Source organism: Loxodonta africana, chromosome 4 (assembly GCF_030014295.1).
Source record: "Loxodonta africana isolate mLoxAfr1 chromosome 4, mLoxAfr1.hap2, whole genome shotgun sequence".
Lineage (NCBI taxonomy): Eukaryota > Metazoa > Chordata > Mammalia > Proboscidea > Elephantidae > Loxodonta > Loxodonta africana.
In genome coordinates this window covers 172,937,499-172,964,358 of record NC_087345.1, presented here as the reverse complement: position 1 = coordinate 172,964,358, position 26,860 = coordinate 172,937,499, and the positions used below count along the sequence as shown (strand labels likewise).

The following is a 26,860-nucleotide window of genomic DNA, read 5'->3' as shown; positions in this document are numbered from 1 at the left end:
AGGGGCGCTTAGAGGCAGCACCTCCACTGTGCCTGGGCCACAAAGTCCCCTGGAGGCCACCACCACTTGGGATGGGACATGCTAGGAGCCAAGGTGACTGAAGGGCTCCCTCCCAGGCTCTACCAGGACCCCAGGTAGGCTCTGGTCTGAGATGTCTCTTGGGACAATGGTGGTTCCTGAGAATGCAGGTTCTTGGTCCTACGTCATTTTTCCTTCCTACCTTCTATCCTTTACTGTGTTTGCTTGTGTTCAAGCATGATGCTTCAAAACAGGGGAGTCTCTTACCTGCAAATGTTCCTCAAAGACTGTAGAAAGGAGAAGAAAGATGTCAAGGGGACAAGGGCCCATTGCGAGGCCTACAGGAATGCCATCAATGGGGTGGGAGAAAGGAGCAGAGAAACAGGCTCCTTCTTGCTTGATGAGGGGCTGAAAACAAAGTCTTGTAACTGTGAGTGAGAACACCTTTCCTCCTGACCTCGTGGAGGGGACGGCAAAGCTAAGTGACCCCTAGGCCAGGCCTGGGGCTGTCCTTGGAACTTCACCGTGCCAGCAGGAATCTCAGTCACTGGCACCGAAGCCGATTCTTGGAGATGCGGCCATCCCACAAGACCTTACCACCACGTGCCCACCTGACCACAGAGAGCCTCGCTGTGAGCACGTGTTCTTCCATTCGCCTTTCATACTCTTCCAAACAAAGAAAAAAGAGCGGTAAATTCTATTTACCCCATTTATTTACATGGAGAAAGAAACTATGTGCCAGAGATATAAAGTTATGTGTACATGTTTCCACTGATCATTTGACTCCAGGGTTTGTGGCCCTAATGTAACTGTATGGACATAAATGGGTGATATACAGATATGCAAACACATACACACACACACAAAAAAAAATTTTTTTTTTTTACACTGTGGGGTGTATATATATGTGTGAGATACACACATACAAATACATACATCACCACCTTCCCCCACACACACTCCCCACAGGCACATACACCCCCACCTCTCTCTCTCTCACACACACACACACCCCATACATACATACACACTCTCCACACACCACACCCCCACTTACACACATTGTACCCCACACACACACTCCCCACAGGCACATATATCCCCCCACCTCTCACACACATGTACACACCACACCCCATACATACATATATACTCTCCGCATACCACACCCCCACTGACACAGCTTCACCCTACACACTACACACACACTACACACACACTCCCCACTGGCACATACACACATACACATCCCATCCCATGCACACATATATACTCTCCACACACCACACCCCCACTGACACACATTATACCCCCACACACTCCACACACACACACACTTTCCACAGGCACATACAAACCTACACACATCTATCACACACACACCACACTCCACACACATACTCCACACACTTTACCACAAACACACACACACACCAAATATGAATTCCAAAAACATGAAAGAAAACAAAGAAAGATTAAAAATTCTCAGATTTATTAGTTGTGATGGTACAGGTTATGTGTCAACTTCCCTAAGCCATGATTCTCAGTGGTTTGGCAGACATTATGTAATCATCCTCCATTTTGTGATCTGATGTGCGCAGCCAATCAGTTGAATGGGAAGTCTCCTTGGGGGTGTTGCCTGCATCCAATATATATGGATGCTCTGGCAAAGCTCACCCTCTCTGGAACTTGCATCTGACTCGTCAGTTTCTGACCTCCAGTTCCTTGGGACTTGAGCCAGCAGCCTACTGTGTACCTGCAGATTTTGGGTTCGTCAGCTCCAGCAACCACATGAGTCAAGAGAAGCCTTTAGCCTGACACCTGACCCATGGATTTGGGACCTGCTGGCCTCCACAACTGCGTGAGCCATTTCCTTGAAATCTCTCTCTCAATCTCATACACATACACACACACACTCACACACAGAGCCCTAGTGGTGCAGTGGTTAAGAGCTCGGCTGCTAACCAAAATGTCAGCAGTTTACTCTGCCCCATAGGGTCGCTATGAGTTGGAATCGACTCGACAGCAACGTGTTTGGTTTTTTTGGTTATATATACCCACACATGCCTCACTAGGTTTTCTTCTCTAGAGAACTCAGCCTAAGACACTAGTGTTCAAAGAAATTTAAATTTAAAAAAATGTTTAATTGATGACGTTTAAAAAAAAAAAAAAGACTACTCTGTGTGGACCAGATCTGAATGTAGACTGCCTGGATGGAGCTCCAGGCCCTACTGCTTACTTGCTAGGTGACGTTGGGCAGGGTCCTCTGTGTCTCCTTTAACTCATCTGTGATACGGGGATATCAGTGCCTACTTCAGAGTGATGTCTGTGAGAATTTAATGAGTAAAAAAATATGTCACATGCTTAGAACAGTGCAGGCCACACTGGGAGAACTACACACATGCTCGCCCTGGTTACTGTTACCATTACTGTTGCTGTTGTTGACGGGTCATGGAATGTGCTCCCTCATACACTAGTGGTGGGAACGCCTCTCCAGAAGGCACCTTGGCAATGTATAATTTAACATTTGTCAGTTGCATGACTTAGCAATTCCATCTGCAGGGCTTTACTCCGAGAAAATAAACAGAGAAGCCCTCATGGATTTCTGTTAACAGATATTCATTACAGCATTATTACTAGCAAAGATGAAAGAGACAAAAAAAAAGGAAGCAACCAGAAGTACCTACACCAGGAGCTTGGTTCTGGTGCTGTCTGCCTGGCTCCTCCAGCAAGAAACCTTGAAGTCATCTTGTTCCTCCCTCACATCCAGTTAACCGCCAAGCTCTGTTGTTTCCACCTCCTCTGTCACGAAAGGGACCACTTCCCCTATTTATCCCTCAGGGTTCTGCTTAAATATTACTTCCTCAGAGGAGCCTTGGCATTCCCCTTCCCACCAGTAGCCATGTTAGGTCCCTCTGTTGAATGCTCATGTTATGTTCTCCTTTCTCAAGGCACTCATCACTTTGGTAATGATTCGTTCCCCACTTCTGTCTCCCCCACCATATTATAAGTCCCCCGAAGACCAGGACGCTGGCTGCCTTATTTACTACTGTATTACAAAAGCCTAAAATGGTGCCTGACACACACAATATGTCTCCTGACTGAATAAACAAATAAAAGAAGGAATGTCATTCAGCCTTAAAGTCACCTTCTCAAAGAATCCATATGGCAAAATACTCAGGATACAATATTAAATCAGGAAAAAGCCTACAAAGTTGTATATACGGTATGACGTTAATGTTATTAGACACAAATCTATGTATAAAAGTCAGAAGAAAGGCACTAAATTGTTAGCAGCGGTTACTCCTGGCAATTTTTACTTTATGTATGTATTTTCCAATAAATGTCTACTTCCTTTATAATCATGAAAACCGTGAATAAGCTAGATGGACATACCAAGGGATCCAGGACTTTTGGAATGAGCCATATTTCAGTTCAGGGTCTCTATGCCCACACTGGAACTCACCCACAACGTACATCTATTAAAGCAGTCCAGACAGAATCCACAGTGATTCCTCTAATGATGAGCTTCCTGCCTTTCTCATGGGGACATATTAGGCTGAGTGCTGAGAGATGGCAGCTACTGGTTTCAGAAGGATAACATACATTTCCTTCTTTTTCCTAACAGAAAAATTCAGGATAAACTTGTCTTTTTTCCTCCTAAGTCACTGTACTCACACATTCTGGCTAAAATCTTAAAGGTTGTTATAGGAGATCACACAGTGTCTTTTTATCTTTTGCAGTAATTGTAGCAGTAGAACTGTCAGAGTGCCACCAAGCCAGACCTCTTGGCCTTGGGAATTCTTATGGGCCCAAGAACCCACCACAAAGATAGGTGGCCTTTTGGATGGACCGAGGGAGGGATGGAATCTAGTGGAAGCTGCATCCTTAGGAACTTGCAAGCAGTAGTTTTAGTCTTGATCCAGACCCTGGATTTCTTCTATTGCCTTTTTTTCTCAGTGCTTCAGTTTTCCCTTCAGTAACTTGAGGATGTTAATGCCCCTCTCTTAAGGTAGTTTTAAGCAGTAGTGGAGTTTACAGCACTACCATAAGGTCATGTCTTAGTTATCCAGTGCTACTGTAACAGAAATATCACAAGTGAATGGCTTTAACAGACAGAAATTTGTTTTCTCACAGTTTAGCAGGCTAGAAGTCCAAATTCAGGGCATCAGCTCTAGGGGAAGGCTTTCTCTCTCTATCGGCTCTGGAGGAAGGTCCTTGTCTCTTCAGCTCATTTTCTGGTTCCTTGGTGATCTCCTGTGGCATGGCATCTATCTTCCCCCATCTGTGTTCACTTGCTTCCCTGCTTAATCTGTTCTTTTAAATCTCAAAAGAGACTGATACAAAACATACCCTACACTACTACTGCCTTATTAACATAAAAAAAAAATTCCCAAATGGGATTATAACCACAGGTACACGAGTTAGGATTTACAACACATATTTTGGGGGGGCACAATTCAGTCCATAACAGGGGAATATGTCCTCCAACCTTCTGCCCACAAGTCCCTCTTAACCATCACCATATGAGGAAAAGCATGGAAACAGCTAGAGATGTTCAGCCTGGAGAAGGGTACAAAGAGGACAGGATGATGGAACATAAAAACTGCCATATGCATGAAGGACAGATTTGTGGCTTCCCAGGGCAAAGCTAGTGCCAGTGGTAGAAGTTCTAGAAAGCCAGATTTCTGCTTTACCTAAAAAAAGAACATTTTTGGGGGCCTAGAGTGATCCAAAGACTGCCTTGTAAGGCAGGACTGAGTCACTCATCACTGAGAATATTTAAGTGGGAGCTGGAAGCTGTCGTAGAGTGGATTCCTGAGTTAAGTTGGAGACTGGACAGATAGCCCCTAATATTCCTCCCAACTCCAAGAACCTATGTGCCTGCCACTTGGGTCTTACTGCTTTTGGAACTGCTTAAAAAGAATTGCAGTTCCTCCAATTCATCCTCAATAGCATTTTATCTAAGCCCAGCCAGAGCTACAGCTGCTAGGAGGCCTCCTTCCCTGCTCACCTTCAGTGGGGACAAGTGTCTTATTCATGGCTGTCCATCTCCTTATCACAGGAAAACCTCACAATACAAGCCCTGCCTGGAATTGATTTGAGAGCAACAGGTCCCTGAATAAAAGTCAGGACTGAAATTCCCACCCTCCCTTGCAGAAAGGGTGAAGTCTTGTGACCTAGGCTCCAAGCTTCAAATGCTCTTTTGCAAGCCTTGAATTTGAAAGTGAACGACATGAAGGGAGGGGGCAGGGAGGAGGTTCTTCGTGGTGCTCCAACACCGTCTGACAGGAGCGTGGGGAGGCATCTGGCTTTTTAGTGGTGGCAGAGGCAGCTGTTTTCCAGACATTCTAAGGTCAAGCCCCAGGACCAGAAGTTCCATTAGTTCTAGCAGTGGCTTCTCAACCAACCAGCATTTAGTGTTTATAAGTGGCAGAGGCAACAGCACTTGCCTCATCAAGTTCTGTGGCAAGGTTTTGGGAGTGCTCCTGGAAGTTTAGCCTCAGCTCTGACTCCTTCCTGCCTGTGACTCTGTAAGCTTCCTAACATCACTTACGAGAATGACTTGATGCTCACCAGACCCATTTTGTCTTCATCCTTGGGCATATGCACAGCCAGATTGCCCTCCTCTGCTTCCCTTACAATTATGTGGTCACATGATTGAGTTTTGACTAATGGAATGTGGGTGGACTGATGTCAATTCCATGCCTGATCCTTAAAACTTCCCTGAAATCCTCCATGTTCTTATCTCCTAGCCAGATGTAGACGATCCAGGACCCAGTGGAAGATGTTAAGATCCCTAGAAGGTGGTGGAACCGTTAGATGGAAGGAGCCTGGGTCCTTGAATCACGTGACTGAGCTGTAATGTCAGCAAGAAACAAACCTCTATTTTATTAAGCCACTTCGATTTTGGGGTTGTACGTGATAGCAGTTAGCCTATTCTGACTAATTCACTTAGAGAGTCCATTTTCTGTTGTGCTAGCCAAAGTAGATTTTATTTTTTTACAACTAGGAACTCTGAGTGTTTCACTCCCCTCGTTGGTCTCCTGTCAAGAAGTCTGATTTGCTGATTTGGCAGTCACACCTGCAAGCTCCCTCAGAATGGGAGGCACCGGACTGGGCTTAGACTTCCAGCCCTCCTTTTAATACAGGATGGAGGTAAGTGAGCAAGCACTCTGGCCAGGAGAGTCCCAGCCTTCCTAGGCCCAGGCCACAAGTCTCTTTGCGGTAAAGTTGGCTCTCAGATGCTTCTCCTTTTCTCTGCTGGTCATGATGGGGCCTGTGTCTTCATCCCCGCCTCTTTTCTAGTTGCTGAGGGAAGTCAGGCATGTTCTTCCCAGTAGAGCTGAACCCTGCATATGGAATTCTGCCTCCTCTTTATTGTACGGTGAAGCCAGCTCTGGGTCAGGAGCCCAGAGAACCATCTCTAAAAGAAATTATCTTGCACCTAACTGAAACCCAGCTTTGAGTTTCTGCAGTACATACCCTTAGCATGTCTATCCAGCTCACTCCTTAAACAGCCCCCTCACTCACTGGTGTTGCCTCTGGCAGCCATGTTTGCATCATGTGACTCAGCCCTCTGGTCACAGTTGATTGGACAACAGCAGGGCACATGACCCAATCTGGGCCAATCAGATATTTTATGCCTGAAATCTGGAAATGCACTTTGAGGCTGGGCTTCTATGATGAATAGAACAGATGTAAACTGATAAATGATGGGACCACATTTTACCCGCAGTTTAGACCAAGAACAGTTCTAGAGGAAGCCAATCTGCTAAGAATAATGAAACAGCAGGAGTAGGGAAGAAAAGGGGAGAGAATGAGAAAGTAGGAACTTTTTGAGCCTTGCTGCATCCCAGCCAAGGGGTCCATGAGAAAACCCTCTCTCTATGAAATACATTTGCTTAAGCTAGTTTGAGCCACCTTGTAAAATTTAAATAGAAGGGCATTAAGTGATACAGGAGGAATAGTAGAAAATGTTACCCTACCCAATGCCGCCTCCTGGAAGCCTCAGCGCCTACCGGTTTGTCATGAACTGAGAAACCTAAAAACACTCAAACACGGCTGGAGAGAGTATGGCGGCTGGATACATCTCTTGGGGTTTATCTGTAAGTAGAGCTTATTAGGAGCCCTGGCTGTGCAGTGGCTAAGAGTTCGGCTGCTAACCAAAAGGTTGGCAGCTGGAATCCACCAGCCGCTCCTTGGAAACCCTATGCAGCAGTTCTACTCTGTCCTGTAGGGTGGCTATTAGTTGGAATTGACTTGACTTGGGTTTGGGTTTTTTGTTTGTTTCGAGCTGGAGAGGATATTAGCATTTCTGTAGTCCAACAACCTTACTTCATGGCAGAGAAAACCCAAGCCCAGAGAGGAATAGCAACTGACCCAAACTGGCACAGCCAGTCGGGGCTGGGACTAGAACCCTACTCCCAGCCTCCCAGCTGCAAGGCTGATTTAAATTCCGTTTCGAATTAGCATCCTTTTCCCACATTTGGCTCCAGGGCGCAGGGGCCAGGCGGTAGCTATCAGGATAAGCAAGCACGTGTTGCTAGGCTGGAGACAAATGATGCGGCTAATTCTCCGTGCCCGGCTTGTTCTCGCGCCCCTGTGACGCAGCCCTTCCCGAGCACTTGTGCGGACTCGGCGGCCCGCCGCGGGAGCAGCTGCAGAGGCCGGGGCCTCCCTGGGAAGACGGGGGAGGCTCCAGACCCCACCCCCAGCCCTGCGCTGCGGGGGCAGCCAGCACTCGGCAGCCAGGGGAGGGCCCAGCCCAGCCGGGGCATTCAGAGTTAATTAGCCTTCATGAATATGGATGCCACCGCCGATTTAATACGGTTGGGAGGTCGTAACCTGACCTCAGCGAGACATGCATAAAGAAAATACTACTTTTCTCAGCTCGGTTCCTAATTGAAAGCCTGAGTTGTCAGACGCGGTGCTGTGGGTGTGAGCGTGTCCCCCGCCCCCCGGCTCTCGGTGCAGAAGCAACACTGACAAGAGCCCGCTCTCCCAGGCCCGGTGGCCTTGCCTAAGCGCGCCCATTATCAGTCACTTTAATGAACTACAGGTATGTACGCAGCAGCCAAATTGTCATCAGATTGAAATGTCGCGGTAATGGTATCTGAACTGGGAATTTGTTCTGAAGCTTTCTTTTTCCATGATGGTTTTCATTTCCTGTAATTTAGAGCTGGAAGCATTTATGGAATATCACATGGTTTTCGTTTACACAGGAAATCAGCCGCACTCGTGAGAAGATACTGACTTTTTTGTTGTTTTTTAAATACCCCCCCCATGAGGAAAAAAAGACCAGCTTGCAGCATTCTGTTTTGAGATAGTTTTCCTTTTTGATCCCAAGTCAATGTTCTACAAAGTGGTCTGTGATTATACAGAAAGCAGCAGTTTATTTCTGACACGTGGTAATCACTTTATTTATGGGAAGAAAGCCCAGCGCGAATGCACGCTTTTGCTTTTTTTCAGAGCAAAGGAGCGAGGGAAGAGGGGGCGGGGGGCGGGGCAAGGGGCGCACACAGCTGCGCAGGCAGCTTGGTATTCCGGGATGGGAGCGTTTTCAAAAGGAACGCAGGAGAGAGGCTGAGATATCAGCCGAGATTAAGCCTGCGAACCCAGGCTGCCTTTGGTGGTTATATTACACTCTTCCAGAGAAAGACAGCACTGGATGGTCAAGTTAACCTACTAGGACCACTCTGCTTAAAAAGTCGTGAAATAGCGGTGTCTTCTCCCCTCTCTGCCTCCAAGAACCGCAGTATAAATCTTTTCTTACTTCAGCCCCAACTCACCACCCCAGAAGTCATCAGAGAATTACAGGGTTCACTAACAGAGGCCGAGAATGATGGGGAAGAATTTGGAATATGCTTGAGCTCAGCTCCGGGGATGCCACTGAGTTACAAACTCCTGACTAAGAAGTACCCCACAAAGACACCACTCTACTTAAGTCTCTCCTTCACCAGTGTGGTTCAAGCTACTTCACACCCCGCCATCCCTAGTTTGAAGGGCAACTGGACCGTCCTGGGCCAATAGCACCACCTTGTGGCCAGTATTGCTCTCCAAGCACTTCACATCAGTTTTCCGGTCCGGAGAAAACCGTCCTTAAATCCCTGGGGTGCCCAGTATGGATTTAGGGCTACAAAGGAGCCCCAGGCAGGGGTTAAGATGGTCCCTGACACCTTTCTGTTTGTCCCTGGAAATGTGCGGAAAATACAGGGAACCAAAGACTCTCCTTTTTGTGTCATATATTGTTAAGACATTCCACAATTACAGATCCATTTCTTTGATTTGAGGCTTATCCCCCAATTCAAGGGGAAATGACCTTGGATAGACAATTTAGACCTCTATTTTTAGGGTGAACCAGTTTATTATCCATTCCCAAGGGTAAGTGAGCTCCTAAAATAAAAAAATTAAAAAACCAAAACCCTTGCCTTTAAGTGTGACTTAAGATGACCCTGTAGGGCTGAATAGAACTGCCCCATAGGGCTTCCAAACTGGTGGATTGAAGGGGTGGATTCAAACCGCCGACCTTTTCAGTTAGCAGCCACGCTTTTAACCAGTGTACTACAGGGGCTCCGGTGAGCTCCTACAGAGAGGAAAAAGCAAAGAGGCAGGAAGGAGATCAGCCCCAAGGCCCAGGAGGGGCAGGAGCCAGAGCTGTGGTCATCCTTCAAAGGATCATTCGTTTGGTGGGAGTAGGAGTTGGTGAGGTGGTGGCTCTGGAAGGCAGGGTAGGGACACAGTCTTGTATACATTCCAGGGGTGAAGAGGGGGCCCTCAGAGAATGTCAAGGCCTCACTGGGCCCCCAGAACCCAGGTGGACTTGGGCGATCATTGTATCCCCAGCAGCTGAGATCCACTTAATTAAACTCACCATGACCATCTTCTTCCGCTTTTCTCCCCCAGCCCATAAAACCAACAGCCATCTGTGTGAACATGAGCCACACGTTTTTATGGGCTGTCTACTGGCGGCTGCAGGACAAGTGGGGGGACGAAGGTTGATTGTCTCCAACTGTTAAACTGTGTAATGTGACCCATTCTCAGAAACCAAATATTTGAAAGGACACCCAGCAGCCACCTGGCTACCAAATCTCTTGATCAAGGAGGTCACTTGTACTGTGAAAACTCCATCTGGGGATTTCCCTCAGCTTCTGAGGGGTCAGCCGGCAAATCTTCCTTCCATTCAGCAGGAAGCCTGTGCGCTGAATGAAAGGAATCCTGTTTCTTTCTGCAGGCGGCTCTGTTCTGTCTGAGGCTTAGACGGGGGCAGTTGCCCCCGGGCGCAAGTCCAAGGGGGCGCCAGACTAGGACGGCGAATCACCCTTCGCCGGGTCCAAGATGGCGGTGGGGGCGGCTGCAAATTTAGAGATTGCCCTGGGCGCTCGTTACCCTCGCTAGCCTGTCTGAGGCCCTCCCTGTTTTCCTTTCAGGAAACTGCATTTACATCACGTTATTACCTAATTGATGAACTATGTGAGTCGACGTGGAGCTACTTTGAGATTCTTCAGTGGCGATTAGTGACAATCACTGGGCACTGAGGGGCGTTGGAGAGCGGTACACTGCATGCTGTAGTGCAGTGGTTTGGTCCATTTTGAGGTGCATATTCTCGCTCTCTTGCTAGGCCTCTCCCATCCAGCATTCCTCCTGTTTTCTCCTTTCTCTGTGGAAATATGTAGTTTATTGGTCTGGGGGTGGTGGAGGAGGGGAATGATCACAACAAACCTAATTATTGTCATGCCCCACCCCTGCCTGGCTGTTCTTTGTTTTAACGTGGTTCCCAGTGACTCACCCGGGCACTGAGGTGGCACACCCTCTCCGGGCTCAGGCCTTTTCTTGGTTCCCTTGACTTGACCATCTGGAAAATGGGAGGATTTTCTGAGGAGGGGGAAGTTTTGAGATGTCTGAGCTGCTGAGTGAGCACCTGTCTCTGAGAAGCCCCACGTTCTGGCCCAGCGTGGACTCTCCAGCCGACCCGGGCCAGCAGCAGCCTATGGCTCACCGCAGACGGCCGATGCCGCTCCAGGAGAACGCCCTTCCCTGGGAAGGTGGGCCGCAGGGCCACTCCTGCGCGGACGTCTTTACCATCCCAAATTCGATTGTAAACAAATCGGCATTTAAATATGTATTTATTCATGTCACATTTAACCCCCCCCAAAAAAAAGTCTGCTGGTAAGATGCCAGAATGAGATATATAATGATGTTGTTTAGCAGCAACTGTGTCATTTGGTGTTGTTGACAGTAAAATTAATTAACATAATAAACATAATTTGCTCAGAAATGGCGAAGGAAAAGCAGATGGTTAGCACATTTCCGCAGGACCTGTTGGTCCAAGTTTGCATGAACGTTTAGACGTTTGTGTGTCGGTTAACATACGCTGGCTGCGGGCCCCACGTGACCCGCGCGGCCGCACACGGGCCTCCGCGGAGGAAGCCAGCAAGCCCTCTGCTGTGGCTGGAGGTCTCCGTCAAGGGCGCCGGGAGTGGCCTTGGAAATGTGGGCTCACAGGGCGCCGCGGAGCACATTGGGGTCCGGATGCCAAGGCCCGGGCCTGGCTGCAACTGTCACACCCAACTGAGATGCAGAGAGTGGGCTGGGCCGCGCGCGGGCTTGCCCCTCACCCTCCGGCCTGGGCCTCCCGCAGCGCCCCGAGCTGCGTCTCTAAGCGCCCAGGCAATTAACATTCACGGCCCATCGCCTGCCTAACGCCCACCCTTTGTGCGCCTGCAAACAAGGGAGCTTTCTTCCAGGGGAAGATGGCACAGAAACGCTCCAGCTCGTTGCAAACGAGCTTCCCAGTGGCTTTGGCGGGCGAGTGGGCTTTGGCTCTGCACTCAAATGTGGGTGCACAGTAGCGTCAACAAGAGAAGTTGTGGGGGGGGGGGGGTTTGCAGAGGGAGAGGGTGCAATGGCTTGCTTTGCTATCCAGGTTGCAAGGGATGGGGCCTGCAGGTCGGTGTGACCCCAGGTCCGGGTGGCTAGGACCTGCCTCCTTCTCCAGCTCCTTTTTATGGCTGCATATTTTCCCAGTGAGCTTGATGGCTCTCTTCGACAAATAATCAGTGTTAGTAGTCTCCCAGGAAGGTGCATTTTTCCTTGGCCTAATGTGAAGGCGGAGGCTTCCAGTGATGAAATCTCAGCCTCGTCGTTCTCAAGGCTGAGCAGAAGCTGGGGCTCCTTCCAAGGAGGATGCTGGGAGCTCTGCTCAGAAACTCATCTCACTGCCACAGGCAGTAGGAGGGGTCAGGCCATCGAGTGGGCTTTGAATTATGGCGACCTTGTGTATTTTTTTTTGTGTGTGTGTATAACAGAATGAAACGTCTGGTCCTGCACCATCCTCACTATTGTTCCTATGTTGGAGCCATTGTTGCAGCCACCATGCCAGTCCATCTCATTGAGGAGTTTCATCTTTTTCACTGACTGTCTGCTTTACCAAACATGATATCCTTTTCTAGTGATTGGTTTTTCCTGATGATATGTCCAAAGTAAGCAAGACAAAGTCTCACCATCCTCACTTCTAAGGAGCATCCTGGCTGTACTTCCTCCAAGACTGATTCATTTGCTCTCTGGCGGTCCTCAGTGTATTCAATATTCTTCACGAAGGCCACAGTTTGAACACAATAGGCATACGATAGGCGCATGAATGGAAAAGCTGGAAGCACTAGGATTTTGTTGGTGAGTGTTCTGGGCAAGGTCCTTCCCACTTTTCAGAACATAAAGAATTGGGTGTTGAGTGTTTATGGGGCACAACTCTGCTCTCCAGGATGCTTTAGGCTAATCCTTTAAGCTAATAGGGGAAGTTTTTGAAAAACCAAGGGTGCCACACATTAAAGGTACTTATTTCTAATGTAAACCTTTTAGGTTTTTGGCATAACAACTACTGTGATGTGCTAACTTGCTGATGAAGGATGGATAAGAACCTCTTCCCCAACTTCCCTGCTCTTTGAGTAGCTTCTGCAATCCTTTAAGGGGTCTATTTCTGTTGTTTAACCCAAGAGACTGACTTAACTTTTGACAGTGTAGTTGTTTTCAACCAATTTAGTTCCAGAACATTCCAATAACTTAAATGTAATTAACATCATTGAATTATACACTTTAAATCGTCAGAATGGTAAATGTTTTATTTTACCACAAAAGGAAAAATATATATGCTGCTGGGAGCTTTTTGGCTCAGTCTGGCAGTGTGCTGTCTCTGCAAGTGGCTTGTTCTGGCAGAAGTGAGAGCAGAGAGACAGTAGCTGGGTGTCCGGGAGGGATTTATATCTATCTGGGCTTTGGGCGAGTCACTGAGCCTCTCTGAGCCTGTTTCTCCATCAGTAAAGTAAGGAAATTAGATTAGATAATCTCTTTTATTCTATGGCTGTAGGAAAAATGGGAAGCCATGTGGAAGTCATTTGGACACCAACTGTGGGGAGCAGGAGCTCATCTATTCTCCCTATCTCATTGCCACCATGGAGCTGGCCCCCATTCCCAAGAGCCCCCGAGAGGGTGGTGGGGACCAATGAGAGGTGGACGTAGGGGTGGAGAACAACCCCCCTCCAGTGCCCAGTTTTAGATGCCACAGATAGCTATACCTTTCCAGCATCATTCTTATTTTGTGGGGGCAGTGGGAGGGTATGTCTACATGTACAAACTTCAAAACGAGTGTTTCCACTTGATACTTATATCCTCAAAACAAACAAAATTTCCTCCAGAGCCACACCCAACAGTAACCTTAAAAACCCTGAAATTGCCAATGATACCAAATCCACTTGGCTAGCGGAACACAGTCCTCTCAGAACTGTATGTACCGTGCTAGCAAATCATCCCCAAACTATTACAACAATCTTCCTCTCAAACTGGGGCTGTGACAGCTGTGGCACAGGTGTTCTGCCTAGTGGCTGGAGCATTGCTTGGTATCAATAAACACTATCTCAGAGACATAAAATGTGGGGGTGGAGCTGAAAATGGTGATAACAGGCACCATGAAGAACCATTTGTAGGGAAATGGATGGTGACTCAGGACTTGGAACAAGCCCCTCCTCCTCCACAAGCAATGCCCACAGAGTGTGCTGTGATTGAGGTGTTGAGTGATGCCAAATGGTCAGTTTGCTTTTCGAGGTGCATGCCCCGAGCTAAACCTGAACACACGAATTTGTGGTTCCCAAACCCTGGGGCCATCCTTTGCCATTTGTCTCTGTCAGATGTCACTAAAGACTTAACTCTGCGTGTGCTGATTTCTGATGCTGCCCAGGCTGTGCGCAGTCCAGATGGTGTGGGTAGTCACAGCCAATTTAAAAGAAGTGATGCCCAAATAGATATAAATCCCTCCTGGACACCCAGCTACTGTCTCTCTGCTCTCATTTCTGCCAGAACAAGCCACTTTCAGAGACAACACACTGCCAGACTGAGCCAAAAAGCTCCCAGAGGTATGTATATTTTTTCTTTTGTGGTGAAATAAAACAGTTACCATTCTAACGATTTAAAGTGTATAATTCAGTGATGTTAATTACATTTAGCATGTTGTGCAGCCGTCACCACTATCCATTTTGAAATGTTTTTCATCCCCCTAACAGAAATTATGTACCCCTTAAGCGATTTTTTTTTTTTTTAAACGATAGCCTCCTATTATCCCCTCCTCCCAGCCCCTGAAAACCAGTCGTACAATTTGGTGAATAGGCATTTGCCTATTCTAGATATTTCATGTAAGTGGGATCATACTATATCTGTCCCTTTGTGTCTGACTTATTTCACTCGGCATAATGTTTTCAAGGTTCATCCATGTCATAGCATGTATCAGAATTTTATTTCTCTTTATGGCTAAATAATATTTCATTGTATGGATATACCACATTTTGTTTGACTATTCGCCTGTTGACAGACACGGGTTGTTTCTACTTTTTGTTTATTGTGAATAATGTTGCAATGAAAACTGGTATATGAATATCTGTTTGATTACCTGCTTTCAATTCTTTTTTGGGGGTATTGCTGGTCATACGGTAACTCTGTATTTACCTTTTTGAGGGTACTCCAGTAGTTTCTTGAAGATTCTCAAGCAGTTTCACTTGCCTACCAGAAGAAGGCTTTGAAGCCACAGCCACTATGTCGTAGTATCATTGAACTTGAGCTCTGGAAGGGCCCTCAGAGATGAGATAGGCCACCCCCTGAATTTTCCAAATGTGGAGATAGAGACCAAAGCAATGAAAGCACTTCTCCCAGATCACATGACCAGGTAGAAGCTGCCAGAACTGGAACCAGGTATCCTGATTTTGATATCAACATCTACTTCCATTTGCTCCATGGTTGTGCTGCATACTTTCAGTGTAAATCATTGTGAGTGATTATGTACATTAGCAATTAAAAGAAAAGTCTTCAATCAATATGTGACATTTAAAAAAAAATAAAAGAGAAAATCAATAAAAAGCAGTACACCATCTGAAAGGGAACTAGGGAAACAATTCCTTTTACAATAGTATCTTAGAGAATAAAATACCTCGGAATAAATTTAACTAGAGATATAAAGGACTTATACAATGAAAACTATAAAATACTGCTGAAAGAGTTTAAAGAACACTTAAATGGAAAGATGTTCCCTGTTCATGGATTGGAAGACTTAATATTGTTAAGATGTCAATATTACCCAAAGTGATCTATAGATTCAATGCAATGCCAATCAAAATTCTAACAGCCTTCTTTACAGGAATAGAAAAACCAATCCTCAACTTTATGTGGAATAGAGAGAGGCTTCTGAATAGGTAAAACAATGTTGAAAGAGAAAAACAAAGTAGGACTCACACATCCTGATTTTAAAACACAATATACAGCTACAGTAATCAAAACAGCCTGGTACTTGTATAACAGTAGACACATAAACCAATGAAGTAGAATCGAGAGCCGAGAAATAAACCCACACATCTGTGGTCAACTGATTTTTGACAAGGGTGCTAAGTCCATTTGATGGGAAAAGAAGAGTCTCTTCAATAAATGGTGCTGGGGAAATTGGGTTTCTTCATGCCAAAAGAGAGAAAGAAACAGAATCCATGCCTCACACCATACACAAAAACAAATTAAAAATTGATTAAGGACCTAAATGTGCAAACTAAAGCCATAAAATTCTTAGAACAGCAAGCAGGGGCAACACTGTCAGGCGTAGCTGTCAACAATGGATTATCTAATAAATTACAAAAGCACAAACAGCAAAAGACAAATAAATGAAAACTCATAAAAATTAAAAACTTTTGTCCATCAAAAGACTTTACCAAAAAAGTGAAAAGACAAGCTACCAACTGGAAGAATATCTTGGAAATCATATATCTGACAAGAATCTAATAACCAAAATACATAAAACTTTGACAGTTTAACAACGAAAAGACAACCCAATCCTAAAATGGGCAAAGGACTTGAATAGACATTTCACCAAAGAGCACATTCAAATGGCCACCAAACACATGAAAAGACGCTCAGTATCATTAGCCATCAGAGAGATGCAAATCAAAACCACGATAAGATACTATTTCACTCCCACTAGAATGACCAAGATTAAAAATAATAATAACAAATGTTGGCAAGGATATGGGAGAATTGGAACCCTTATCCATTGCTGGTGGGAATGCAAAATAGTACAGCCATTGTGGAAAACAGTGTGGCGGTTCCACAAAAAACTAAAAATAGAACTACCGTATGACCCTGCAATTCTACTCCTAGGTGTATACCCAAAAGACTTGAAAGCAGAGACTCAAAAAGAGTATTGTACACCACTGTTCATCGCAGCACTAGTCACAATAGCCAAAAGGTAGAAACTTCCTAAATGCCCATCAACAGATGAATGGATAAACAAAATGTGGTACATACGTACAATGGAGTACTACTCAGCCAGTAGGAAAAATGAAGTCTTGATACATCCTACAGTACGGATGGAGTTTGAGGACATTATGCTGAGCGACATAAGCCAATCACAAATGGACAAATACTGTATGACCTCACTTACATGAAACAAGAAGAACAGTCAAATCTATAGAGACCAAAGTATATTAGTAGTTACCAGGGACAGGAGGAAGAGGGGAAAGGAGGGTTAACTGTGTTGGAAAAATCGCACTGATTAAGGGTAAGATTGCAGAGTCAATTGTTGTAATTACTGTCAATAAGTTGTACACTTGTAAAAAGTTGAATTGGCAAAAATTTTGTGATATATTTACAACGATGGCAAAAAAACAAAATGTAGCTGCCGAGGTTGCTTATGTACAACCAAATACCTCATGGGATTTGGTTCCTTAGTGTGGAGGTTTAGGGTTATGGTTTCATGGAAAATCCCAGTTAATTGGCCTAATAACATGTTTAATGCTTCTGTTCTACCTCCTAGTTTGATGCATAGTGCCTGGCATCTTAAAAGCTTGCAAATGGCCATCCAAGCTGCAAGTCTGTTCACCTGGAGCAACAGAGGAAGAAGGAGAGTCAGAAATAGGAGGAGGATATGGAATATGTGGCTAATTGCCTCTACGTACAACTGCCTCCTCCACCGTGAGATGAGGAGAACTGCATGGTGCCCAGCTACCATAACTGAACATTTTGATCAAAGATTTCATAGAAGAATCCTGATCAAAAGGGGGAAAATGCAGAACAGAATTTCAGATTCTCATGGACTCTAGACTTTCTGGAGCCATGGAGGGTGGCTGAACCCCTGAAATCATTGCCCTGAGATAACCTTTAAACCTTAAACCAAAAATATCCCCTGAAGTCATCTTAAAACCGAACAGCAGTTTAACTTAACTAGTAAAAAAAAGGTCTGTCTTGAGCATTATGCTCTTTTAAGAACTATCTATATGGGACCAAATTGACAACAGCAACTTGGAAGATTAGATAAGAACCTTAGGAGGCAGTGAGTTTATGTTAATGAGGGAAGAACAACTCAGAAAAAGAGGGCGAGAATGGTTGCACAACTTGAAGAATGTAATCAATATCACTAAACTGTTGAATTGGTATATGTTTTGCTGTGTATGGAAACCCTGGTGGCGTAGTGGTTAAGTGCCACAGCTGCTAACCAAGAGGTCAGCAGTTTGAATCCGCCAGGCACTCCGTGGAAACTATGGTACAGTTCTACTCTGTCCTGTAGGGTCACTATGAGTCGGAATTGACTCGACGGCACTGGGTTTGGTTTTTTGGGTTTGCTGTGTATATTCTCAATGACATAATAAATGAGACTTAGAAAAACGAACAAACAAACAAACAAAAAAGGCAGAACACCAGCCCTGAGCTGAAAGGCTCCCCAGCCCTCTAATATGAGGAGGAAGTGAGAGGAGTGAGTGATTACAGACTGACAAACTCCAAGGACATTTGTCCCTAGAAGATAAGAATCTAGGGACCTCTAAACAGTTATAAAAGGTATCACATTCAGAGGTCTTGCTTGGGTCTTTCCAGGCACCTCGGGTAAGGCAAGTCAATGTGGTGCTGCTCTGAAGGTTGGGGGCAGGTCCAGGTCCCAAGGACCACCGCACCAGGGCCATCTCACTCAGGGATACCTCCTCAGGCCACCTGGGAAGGCCTTCTTTGAGCCAATTCTGGTTCAGACTAAGGAGACAATGCCTGTTTTCTGTTACATACTATGGCCTCTGATACTACTTGGACAGTTACCTCCAGACCTTGGCAGATGTCCTAACCCCACCCGTCCCCCTGTTTCAAAGGGCCACTGTCAACATCCCACTCGCACCCGCCCTCCTTTCAGGAGACATTCCAGGTCAACCCAGAAGGAGTCAGAACTGAACCACCCACCTGCTGTAAGGCCAGGGATGCCCCCAGCTCAGCACCAGCCTAGTAAAGTAGCCTGGAGCTCATAAATCCTGTCTCCAGCACAGTCCCAAAAACTCCAAGGCAGCATGCTCTCTTGTTCATCTTTGTTTTTTCTTTAATTGAAATAAAGTTTATTTACTTGTCAGAACAATCAAGTTATGCCTAATTTTTGTTGTTGTTATTGTTTTTAAATTTTATTTATTTTGTCGTTGAGAATATATACAGCAAAACATACATCCATTTGGCACTTTTTACATGTACAGGTCAGTATTGGCACTTTTTACATGTACAGGTCAGTGACATTGATTACATTCTTGAAGTTCTCGTTCATCTTGATATTTTGTTCAATACGAGTTTCCGTGATACTTCTTTGCCTGTCTTCGAAGAGCCGTGCAGCTAGGAGCTCCTCTCTTAGGCTCTGAAACTAAATATATGCTGAAATGTTGATGTGAAACTTCTAGAAAAAGGAAGAATTTCAGGATTTGTTGACTAGTGCAAGTGAGACTCTGCAGTTCTCTATTATTTGTGACTCTCCTTATTTCACAGGAAAATGGTTTTCCAAAAAGACCCACAGTGACTGTGTTAAGTTGGTGCCTGGTCCAAAGTAAAGCCATGAAATCCTTGCTACCATCCTTCCACCCTCATGAGCCAGGTTTAATAAACCAGAGCACAGCAAGTCCCCAGCTAATCAGAACCTACAAAGCAGCTGGTGAGAAATGAGGAAGAATATGGACTCCTGCTATGACAACATCTCCCTCCACCCGTCTTCTCATTGAAGATGGTCCTAGAGTGAGGTGGGCTGTGGGCTGTGGGCCAGGGCCCTGAACACCTTGTGCTGAATGCTGAGACCCACTGAGGCAGGTTGGGGAGCACTGTTACCACCGGACAAGTCTTTGTTAAGCATCTGTCCCTTGCCCGGCCTTGTCCTGGAGCTGCAAGAAATGAGAAGGAGGGCCTCATCCCTGTCCTTGGCAAAAGGAAGCCGTTTCTCTTCGTGGAACCATAGTCCGTCAGACTATGCCTCAGTGAAGTGGAGGGGTGCTTTATAAAGAGCATCTTGAGCAGAGAAAGCAACTCAAGTAAGCTCAGAAGGGGCAGCAGAGGGGGCCCCAGGGATGGCAAAGCTGGTGGGTGAGCCCCTGCTACAGTTTGAATTGTTGTTGTTGTTAGATGCTGTCAAGTCACCTTCAATTCATGGTGACCCCACATGCAACGGAAGGAAATGCTGTGTGGTCCTGTACCATCTTCATGATTGCCAGCATGTTTGAGTTCATTGTTGCCTTCCAACCTAGGGCTTCGTTTTCCAGCACTATATTGAACAATGTTCTGTTGTGATCCATAGGGTTTTTACTGGTTTATTTTTGGACTTAGATCACCAGGCCTTTCTTCCTAGCCTGTCTTAGTCCAGAAGCTCTGCTGAAACCAGTCCACCATGGGTGACCTTGTTGATACTTGAAATACCGGTGGCATAGCTTCCAGCATCACAGCAACATACAAGTTACCAAATACAACAAACTGACAGATGGGTGGTGAATTGTTTGAATGGTGTCCCCCCAAAAAGATAGGCTGAAGTCCTAACCCCTGGAGCCAATGAACATGACCTCTTTTGGAAATTGGGTCTTTGAAGATATTACCATTTCAGTTAAAGTGAGGTCATGCTGGAGTAGAGGGGGCCCTAACCCAATCTGAGTGGTGTTTTTATAAAAAACGAGAAGAGGCACAGAGAGACAGACTGGGGGTGGACAGCTTTGTGAACATGGAGGCAGAGGTGGAGTGATGCCACAGCTGCAAGCCAAGGAATGCTTGGGGCCACCAGAAGCTGAGAGAGACAAGAAAGGCTCTTATCCTAGAGCCCTCGGAGGAAACGTGGCCCAACTGACACGCTGAACTCAGACTACCAGTTTCCAGAACTGTGAGAGAATAAATTTCTGTTCTTAAAAGCCACCCGGTTTGTGGTATTTTGTTAAGACAGCCCCATGAAACCTGTACAGCCCCGCACGACTGTTCCTCCCCCAGCTCTGAAGGCAGAGATGCTAACCAGATTCCTGGGTATGTGCACGCCTGTTTTTCTAGTGCTGACTTTAAACATTCGCAGGCCAGATAGAATTCCAAGATGACTGCCTGCCTCCTGAGCCCCGAGAGCAGGCACAGGAGCCCAGAGCCCTGCACCCTCTATCTGGCCAGGTGTGCTAAGGCAGGTGGTTGAGTCCCTGCTCCAGCATCTCTTCTTCCTTCCTGAGCTCCTCCCGTGGACTGTGCAGAAGGGCTGGCCAAACACCTCGGCTACAGGCAATGCATGTGTTGAGGGTGCCAGATTTCCAGGTTTATTGGATGAAATGAGGCTGAATTATTAGCGAGACCTGGGTCTAGGGCTGGAGCAGGGGCTGAGAGGAGATCCAGGGTTTGGTGCTGGGAATGGATGGGCTCAATCTAGAATCTTCTTCTCCTGGCTCCTGCTTACTGCTCTTGGAACACAAATGGACACTGGAGCAGCCACCTGGGCACAGCCTTGCCATGGACCCAGGAGCCACAACAGTCCCTTCTTTGTCCCTTGTCACACACCACCCTTGGCCAGGTCCCCGTCCTGGTACTAAGTGCAGCTGAGGGAACATTATTCCACTTAAGCTTTCCCCACACCTTGTGGATTAATAAAAGCCATTTAAAAATAATTAGAAGTGATTGATAATTAATTTTAGAAATAGCCTTTGCCAAATAACTCATTAAATGTGATCTCCCCAAGTGTCTTCCCTACTCACTGTCAGCCTTTCAGCTCTCATGAAAAGAAATGCCAAGTTTAATCAAAGTCTCCCGGCAGAATCTTTGCCATCTCCTGTGGCTATTCTGACTCCCAGGTTGTCTGCAGTCCCAGAAGAGATCGCCCTAGTTCTCCACAGCCCAGTATTTCAGTGGGGCTCTTGCAGGGAGTTGTGTGGAGGGCACCCTGTGTTTCCTTTCAGGAAGCCAGAAGCAAACCTGAGACATTTTCGTGTCCTCCCTGATATTTGTTTCCGACTGTGGGGCAAAACACTGCTACAAGAACAAAAAGTCAAGCAACCAGGATGTTTTTCCCTACTCTTCAGTGTCAGTCCTTGGAAAAAGTGGTAACTGAATTTACCACAGAGTGCCTGGGTGATGCAAACAGTTAACACACTGATGACTGAAAGGTTGGAGGTTTTGAATCTACACCGAGGTGCCTTGGAAGAAAGGCCTGGCAATCTGATTCCAAAAAATCAGCCCTTGTAAACTCTATGGAGCATACTTCTACGCTGACACAATGGGGTAGCTATGAGTTGGTTTCAACTCAAAGGCAACTGGTAATGGGTTAAGGAGGGTTATAGCTAAGAATATACACCTCACTGAAAACTAAAAATTTCAGTTAAACTGTGACTATTTCACTTACACAATGAGAACCTCTAAATACATGTAAAATATATGGACGCTTGATTTTTTTCTCGTTTTTAAGTTTACCTTTTTTCCTAGCTAGTGGCTACTAACCGAAAGGTTGGCAGTTCGAATCCATCCAGAGGAGCCTCAGAAAGACCTGGCAACCTACTTCTGGAAAGTCAGTCTTTGAAAATCTTGTGGAACGTAGTTCTACTCTGACGCACGAGTTCGCCACGAGTCGGGGTTGGCTAGTTAGCAACTAGTGGTAGGCCCAGCAGACCTGGAATCTGGGCCCCTCTGTTCTAGATGTTTACAACAGCTCACTGAGTTCTCTGGGTGGTACAATGGTTAACACTTGGCTGCTAACTGAAAGGTCGGCGGTTCAAAACCACCAGCTGCTCTGCAGAACGAAAGACCTGGAGATCTGCTCCCATGAAAGCATAGGAAACCCTATGAGGCAGTTCTACTGTGTCCTATCGCGTCACTATGAGTAGGAATTGATTTGTTGGCTCACAATAAAAGCAACAAGCTTATGTACATGAATGTCTGTTGCATGTAAGAATGAACGTATGGGATGGAGGACCAAAAGTGCTAGGGAGGTGGGTAAGGTTTTTTGAAAGGAGTGGCTTGGTCTACTACTGCTTTCTTCTGCCCCTTGACATTTTGGCCAGTGGTTGACCCTGCTTGTGCCAGATGCATGGCCTTCTCAGAGCAAAGCTGGCTGTGACTAGCCTGACGCTAGAGACACAGAAGCTGTAACACAAGTCCCTGCCCTTTGGCAGTTCATAATCTAATTGGTGAGTTAAATTGTGGGCATGTAGGGGAGGGAACCCTCCACTGGCAGTGGAATGTAAAGTCAAATGAGTGCTTTGGCCAGTAACTGTACAAGTCCGAGAAAGGGAGAAGGCCATTTCTTTGTGATCTGGAAATTTTTACAGAGAAAATGAGATTTGAGTTTTGCACTAAGAAAAAAGTAGAAATTGGAAGAAAGTATGGTCAGGCGAGGGAGACAGCAAGCATGAATGCTGATGGGCAGGGAAGCATGAGCCTGTCTGGGGACGATGGGCTCACCCCCTCTGTGGGAGGTGGAGGCAAGGTGGGAAGTCAGCCTGCAGAGGTAGGGTAGGGCCAACCCTGGAGGGGCTTGAATTCTAGGTTTTTGTCTAATAGAAAGTTTGTTTTTGGACAAAACTGATGAGATGAAAGAGTGAGTCCAGAGCTCTTACAACTGGAGGGAACCTTAAGGGCACCTCTGCCCCACCCCAAGTGTGGTGCTTTAGGAAACCCTACTATGGGGTGCAGGATACAGTGTTAGGGTGCAGGACAGTCTCCTCTGTCCACAACTCTGAGCTACCAGAGGATATATTACACTTCCAAATATATATATATATACTGTCAGGTATTAGGCTGCAAATAATAAAAAAGTTCAAAATAATAGTGACTTAAGAAAACATATTTATTTTCTCTCACATTCTAAAAATTCAGAAGCAGACAGGTTAGGAGTTAAATGGCATTCTGTGGACCCAGGTTGATACTGGCTTATTGATCTGCAGTACATGCCTTTTAGTCCCAACGTTTCTCATGGTCCAAAATAGCTGCTGAAACACCAGCATTACATATCATTCCAGCTTACATGAAGGAGGAAGACATGAAGAAGAAGGAGTATGATAGACTAAAAATAGCCATAAATTCCTTGAAACTTCTCCCTTTGAGAAGTGGAGTCTCCGTCCCCTCCTTTTGAATGTGAGTGGCTCTGTGACTACTTTGACCGCTAGAATATGGCAGAAGTGATGCAATGCTAGTTTCTGGATCCAAGTCTTAAGAAAATGGTAGCTTCCCCATTCTCTCTTGGAGCATTCTCTCTGGAAGCCTTGAGCTGCCATGTAACACGTCTGACCACTCTGACACTGCCGTCCCCTCCAAAGTGCCATACGTGGCAATGAAGCCATCTTGAACCCTGTAGACCTATCTACCGCTGACTTTAGTGAAGAAAAAAATTCATCTAATTGAGCTCTACCCAAATTTCTGATATGCAAAATTGTGAAAAACAATAAAAAAAAGTGATTGTTATTTCAAAGCACTAATTTGGTGTAATTTGTTAGCAATAGACAACCAGGACAGGATTCAGTACCTTGAAGTGGTATGTTGCCATACCCAAAACCTAACACATGGACTTGGCTTTGGGATGAGGCACTGGGCAAGAGCTGGGAGGACCTCAAGAAGATTTTTAGTAAAAGCTGGAAGGGCCTCAAAGAGGCTTGATGAGAACTTGGAAGACAGTGAGGAAAATGTTCTTAGAGGCGGGACAGAAAGTTTGACATTGTTGCCTGTGGTAACACGGAAAATATAAAGGGTATCTAATGAACTCTTGGGTCTGGCTGAGGAGATTTCCAGGCAGAAGGTAGAAAGTACCAACTGGCTTTTTCTGGCTGCCTATGGTAAAATATGAGAAAAGAGAGATGAATTAAAGAAGGAACTGTTAAGTTGCAGACGAGAGTTCAGAGGAAATATAACAGAACCAGGACTCTCAGAGGTTGAAAATGAGGCTGTTTTTCATCCCCCTTCGGTCCCAGCAAAGGTGTCTCAGAGTGAGAAAGGGCTTTAGAACAAAGATCAAATCCAAGGCACTACCTGTCAAGTGTGCTCTCTGGGTAAATAAAGATTTTGAGGGCGTTGTCAGACTTTTTGCTAAGCTTTAGAAACATTAATGGCATACTTAGTAAGGCTTGTAAGACCACGCCTTAGAGGTTTTCTCGGGTAAACAATAGGGCTCTTAAGAATTTTAGGGGCATCTTTCCACATCACCTTCCCAGTGCCAAAGGCAGAGAAAGACCTTTTTGGGGAAAGAAATGTAACTTTTGCTTAATGGGGTTGATCATAAATTTATACATATGTAACCTACAAAAGTTTTAAAGGAATTGCATCAGCTTGGGTTGAATGGGACCTGTACACTCCAAAATGAAAAAGACCTTCGGACCCCCCAAACTTTTAGGAACAGGAAGCAGTCTGAGAAGGCTACCAGCTGCAAACATGAGCCATTCTTTTGGAAAAGGAAGAATCACTTAAGAGTACAGAGTCAAGAGCCATCGAGAGCTGAGAGTCACTCCTGGAGAGTAGGGCTTTGCTCTCGTCCAGGAACTGGAGACAAGTGCCCGGCTGGATTTCCAAATGGCTCTGGACCAGTCACTGCTATATGCCTGCTGTCCCTTCCTCTTTTGAATGAAGGGTGTTTATTGGCATTTTCCTATCCCTGTGTTACCATTGTTGGTTGAATGTGTGTGGGGGTGGGGGGCACATAATTATTTACTTACTTTACAGGTCTTCAGGACAAGAAGAGCCAGACAAGGAGCTGCTCCTGAAGCAACACACCCAAATGGCCTTGGACCTGATTAAGGAAACAAGATCCTGGATCTCGAGCCAGAGTTATAGTGGGGGAGTGGGGAGGAGCAGAGGGGGACACTTGCCCCCAGGCACAAGTCCAAGGGAGTGCCAGACGAGGCACAGAATGACATTCCAAGGTGTCACAAATATGAAAGTCACCCGACAAAAGCAGCAGGATGAGAGAGGGGGAGGTGTTTCTGAGTCGTCACTGCTATCAGAGTCTATTCATCTTGAAACTGGGGAGAGGGGGGAGGGCACAACTTAAAGATTGCCCCTGGGAACTTGCTGTGGGCCTGCAGGGACACAATTTCAGTTTGGCATAGGTGCCATTTTCCATAGTTAAGCCTCTGCCTGAGCCTTCTGCTGTAACTGGATAAGACTTTTGGGGGCCTTTTTATATGTATAGAGAATGTAAATAATTTGTGCCCGGAGGTGTTCTGTGGTAGGTTAAATACATCAGCAAATTCCTCGTTCGCTCTGCTCTAGGGTTTGGGTAATAAACTGGCTGAATATGAGTGGTTTTCCATTTGAGGTAATTTTATAGTCCAGCTTAAAATGCAAACTCTATAGTTAATCCTTGGGGTTTACAAATGATCTGTCAGAAATTCAGTTCTAGAAAACCCAAACTGAACTCTGAGGAATGATGAATCAACAACATTTCGTGACAGAGAGAGAGAGAAACAAAGAATAAACAAGAAGAGTGAGCTGACTCCAGGCCTGAGCGTTCACTGCAGCCCAGCTGTCCTTTGAGGATATAGTGGGTGCCGCTGGTCAGGGACGGTGACTCAGCATAACAGACTCTGCCGTGACCCCTTGTGGAACCACCTGTGGAGGTACAGTAGCACCATCTCAAGAACAGCGTGTGGACACCAGAAAGCTGAGCGAGATTCTGGTGACATGTGGCTCTGGTGTCAGGCTGTTAGAAATACTTAAGGAAAAGTGGAGTTTCCAGCTACCGGTGGGCGCGTCCCCAAGCTCTTTCCCATGGAAGGTCGTTTGTAAGTGGAGTGTGGAGGTCCTCACCAAAGGAGGCCCACCATGAGGGTAAGACGAAGGAGTAGGCAGGCCCAAGCCACAAGCCCTTGTGTGAGCAGCTTTTACTACTCGGCCATCTTTCCTTGATATTTTTATATAGCTCTATGACGACATCCAATTTTATCTGCTCACCTGTTCTTTCAAAGACACGTTTACCTCTGTATCTCTAGGAACAGTTTAGAAATTACAATTAAACCAAGATTCTAAGATCAGGCCCTCTGTGAGTTCCATGTGGAGTGGGATCAACACATGCAGAAAACAATCCCTAAATCATTGTTTTACT

At 45.9% G+C, this 26,860-nt stretch overlaps 1 long non-coding RNA gene across 2 annotated transcripts; it reads left to right on the top strand.

The window, feature by feature from the left end:
- Positions 1 to 807: 807 nt before the first annotated feature.
- LOC111750845 (uncharacterized) lies at positions 808 to 20,933 on the top strand. Of its 2 annotated transcripts, none has more exons than XR_010321970.1 (5): positions 808 to 8,080; positions 10,449 to 10,614; positions 12,327 to 12,690; positions 14,199 to 14,423; positions 17,354 to 20,933. It is a non-coding gene; the product is annotated as an uncharacterized LOC111750845 (long non-coding RNA). The 2 variants fall into 2 exon arrangements; XR_002785883.2 differs by having other exon boundaries at positions 815 to 8,080; positions 14,368 to 14,423.
- Positions 20,934 to 26,860: the final 5,927 nt, after the last annotated feature.